The sequence below is a fragment of the Penaeus japonicus genome, unplaced genomic scaffold (assembly GCF_977035675.1).
Source record: "Penaeus japonicus unplaced genomic scaffold, GWHDUDI00000001_assembly GWHDUDI00000008, whole genome shotgun sequence".
In the NCBI taxonomy this organism is placed as follows: domain Eukaryota; kingdom Metazoa; phylum Arthropoda; class Malacostraca; order Decapoda; family Penaeidae; genus Penaeus; species Penaeus japonicus.
In genome coordinates, this window is record NW_028234410.1 from 24,024,730 (window position 1) to 24,029,468 (window position 4,739).

Below are 4,739 nucleotides of genomic sequence, written 5' to 3' on the forward strand. Positions count from 1 at the left end.
CTATAGTAACAACCACATTGGCAACAGAATCTTTTACAGAATAAGTAAAAAAAAAAAAAAAAAAAAAAAAAAGAATCGGTAAATACTGACAAAAAGCGGAATAATGAATAAGGTGAAAGACTTTCACCCCCCCCCCCTCCTTTTAACCTCAAAGGCTCCTCCATGTGGGCCCCGGTGAAGGGGTTGGTAATTCAGATGAATTTTGTTTGCCTTTTTATGGGTGGAGGGAAATAAAATGCAAACCACAGAATATCTAAAGGATTCTTTAAAGGTTAAAGAGATATTGAGATTAGTGATGGGATGCACATTTTTTTACATATGAGGTATTTGTGGCTATTGCCATTATTACCATCAATGTTATTATTATTGCCATTATTATCACCGTTTTCGTGTCACCAATATGGATTATTATCACCGTTTTCGTGTCACCTATATGGTTTTCATCCTTATCACTATAATTGTTTAAGAAACTGTTACTACAACTACTGTTGCAATTATAATCAACACCTCTATACCCCAATTACTACAATTATTCTGTCTGATTATCCTCATAAACATTATCAAACCATGGACAAAAGCACCAGCGCTGATGGGAATACCACAACCGAGAACAAAGACAATGCCTGCTAATTGTAATTAGCTGATATTATTTTATTACGTGTTGTAAAACGGCTCCGGGTTGGTAGTAGCCAACAGGACCCCGAAAACTGGCAACAGGGCGAGGAGAGAGCAGACAGATCAAGACCGAAGAAGACTCAGTCTCAACTGTTATTGTCTTCTGGTAGTAAAAAAAAAGAATCCATGATGTTTTATCAACTGGGGCTTATCATTAGCAGAGTCCATAAATGGTACTGTAGTGTATGGAAATAATCATTATGAATGTATCAAGGACTCATAGATTTTTTTTTTCTCAATTAAAACAATTTACAATAACATTAATAATAGTTACCGCAAACGAATTTGTTTAAAGTATGAAATATAGTTAAGGTATACTTATTTTTTGTGATATAATATTGACCCAACTTACTTGGTATTGAGTATAAGCATCGTTATTACTACTACGCTCCGGTTCCTTTCCCTCTCTTTAACGTGATCGTCATAGGAGTCCTGTGCGGAGAGCTAGAGGAACAGGATTCTAATTTGCAAATCTGGAATGTTGGTCTGAACAAATTTCACAACATTTTCCTTCAGGCTTGTAGCTAGACCAAGATGGTCTCTCTCTCTCCACTGTTATCTCCACCATCTTACGGCAAGCTGTTCACAAATCCCCTTTCTCTTAAAATGCAATATCAAAGTGAAGGAATAACATACTTTTTCATCAATCATTAAACCAAAGACATGTTTTTATTTATTTTATTTTTTTTATTTATTTTTTTTTTTTGACGATCTCGCTAATGCAGGCGGTCTCGTCTTTGGAGAGTCGTGGCTTCTGTGGACGTCAAGTTTTAATTAGGTTAGGATTACTTGGGTATCCACTCGGTTTCGGCCTCGTGTCCAGTGGCATATAAATCAGATTCATCGGGTGATATGTGTCTAATGGGTGTCAGAAAATGTGATAAAAAAGATATGAATCCATCTATTTTTTTTTTTTTTAGTAAATAGAATATTTGCGTAGAAAGAAATGCATTGTGAAACTATCATTAACGGACTGCAAATTAGAAGAACTGATCTGGCATTTAGACCTAAATATAGAGGGTGGTTCGTCCCTGCGCCCGCGCCCTATATGGCAAGGTGGAACAAGATGGCAGAACAAGATCGTCCGCTATACATGTGGTTGAGGGTCCTGGCACTTAATGAGGTTCCTTTTGGGAGTAATAGGGTGACTTTTGTATCACGAACTTAGTTTTCATTACTGTATGTGTGTGTGTGTGTCTGTGTGTGTCTGTGTGTGTGTTGGTGTGTGTATGTGTGTGAATATATATATATATATATATATATATATATATATATATATATATATATATATATATATGTACACACACACACACACACACACACACACACACCCACAATTATATATATATATATATATATATATATATATATATATATATATTTATATACATACATTATATATATATATACATATATTATATATATATATATGTATGTATATTACATATATATATATATTATATATATATATATATATATATATATATATATATATATATATATATATATATATATATATATATGTTGTATGTGTGTGTGTATGTGTGTGTGTTTGTGTGTGTGTCATATATATATATATATATATATATATATATATATATATATATATATATATATGCTGTATATATGTATATATATATATATATATATATATATATATATATATATATATATATATATATATTCACACATATGTGTGTGTGCGTATGTGTCGGCAGACAGGACGTCAATCACAGCAAGATCACTGATAAAGCTGAAGTGAGGTTACTGACTGCTGAGTGGAGATTCGCTACAGGCGTCGGCATCAACGGAAGGAGAGGCACAAAGGGCGGCTATCTAGGTCGTCTGATGGCAGGGGGCGCATCCTAGGCTACGGTGCATTAAGGACACGGTGAAAATAACCCAGCTTTGCACTTTGTGTCAAGTGTTGATGGTTGCAGATCTACAAAATGGCGAACTTATGGTGTAAAGAACATTCCTGAAACGTTTTGTTTCTTTTGTTAACAAAGAAGTGATAAAGTTTGGATTATCAATTCAGGATGATTTCGTGTTCAAACCGTTAACTTAGTGAGATACTAAGGTCTATTTTTTGAATTCCGACAGGATTTTTTTTTAGGAATTGGGAATAAAATGATCCAACATGAGGAGATAGAATTAAAAAAAAAAAATGATGAATAAGAAAAGCCGGATTAGCAACAACTTGCTTCTTTGCTTGTTAGATGCTATAGACAAGTGCTAGAAAGAAAATAAGAAGGGATTTCCAAGAAAAGGGTAGAAAAGGAAAAGATCTGAAAAAAAAAAAACATATTGTAAATAGGATATTGAAAGTTAATGAGTAGAGTGGAGAAGGGGGTGCTAAGGGCTGGTCCTGGAGTGACATTGTTATTTTATTTATCTATTTTCTAATATGTTATCATTTTGTTCAATGATACCTGGAGTCACTGACATTTAAATCTTATTGTTGTGGTCAGTTACCCTTGGCATCCCCTTTGTCAGTGATTCCCTTTTCCTTTTCCTTCCCGCCTTCGCCTTCGCCTCGCTTGGCTCCTGTGCTTTGCGTTTATCCTGCTGGGCGCGGAGGTCCTCTTCGGCGCTCGGGGTGACTTATTTGGCTCTCCTTTGGTCGTTGCTGAGAGTCTCTTTGCTTTATTCTTGTTGTTTCTCTTCTTCCTTCTTCTGCCCCCTCCTTATCCTCCTCCTCCTCCTCTTCCCTGCCCATCATATCCAACTTCCTCCTCTTCCCTACTCATTATTCTCACCCTCCTCTTCCTCCTTCTCATCTTTCCTGTCCATCATTCCTATTTTTTTATTTTCTAACATTAATTTTTTGTTACGCCAATGATTCGAAAATTGCTTTTATTGAAATGAAAGTCTTAATAAGGTACCGATACAGTGCGTTACAACCAATATATCCTAGCTGTCTTTACTTTGACTTTCATAGAGGAGTTAGCATTTAAAAGGGCTTTTTTGATTGACAAATCGCAAAATAATGATTATTTTAGTTAGATCATGTTCAGTTAAGTAAGATAGCTACTTAAGCATATGCCTTATAAAACTAGATGTGATTTGTTCTTCATTTGATACACGCGGCATAGATACCAATGAAGAACAATGCATTAGTATCAGTACTTTCTCGAAATTCGTTTCTGAAAGAATAGGACCTCAAAAGGCTTTAGTATTGAACTGGTATGATTCGTGGGTTACTTTCTTTCTTCCAAACCTCTGACATGAATTTTGATTCATTCTTCATAATCGTATGCCAGTATAAAATAATTTATCTGATCCAATTTTTTGAGAGTTTGTGCACCACTTAGGATACATATTTTTTTTACTTGGGTACCTCACTAACTAATAGATTAACTATGTTAGCATACTGTGACAGGAAGGGAGGAATGAACAAGCAGAGCCGCGAACATTTATACATGTGAATGTGTGTGACAAATAGAGATAAGGTAATGAAATTCACGAAAATTATTGCACTGTATAGAATAAAAGAATGAATATATAGAAAACCTAGGTACAGATATTACGATGATATTCAGTGGGTGTGACAACAATATGAGAGAGAGAGAGAGAGAGAGAGAGAGAGAGAGAGAGAGAGAGAGAGAGAGAGAGAGAGAGAGAGAGAGAGAGAGAGAGAGAGAGAGAGAGGAAGAGAGAGAGAGAGAGAGAGAGAGAGAGAGAGAGAGAGAGAGAGGGAGAGAGAGAGAGAGAGAGAGAGAGAGAGAGAGAGAGAGAGAGAGAGAGAGAGAGAGAGAGAGAGAGAGAGAGAGAGAGAGAGAGAGAGAGAGGTTGATTGAGAAGAAGAAGATAGATAGAGAGAAGAAGAGAAGAGATGAGAGAGAAGAGAGAGAGAGAGAAAGAGAGAAAGAGAGAGAGAGAGATTGAGTGAGAAAGAGAAAGAGAGAGAGAGAGAGAGAAAGAGAAAGGAGTAATTGAGTGTGTGTACTTGTGTATGTGTGTGTGTGTGAGACAAAAAAAAGAGAGAAAAATATTATTATCACTAATATCATAACTACTGCCATTATTACAATCATTATCCTCATTATCATTATTATTATCAT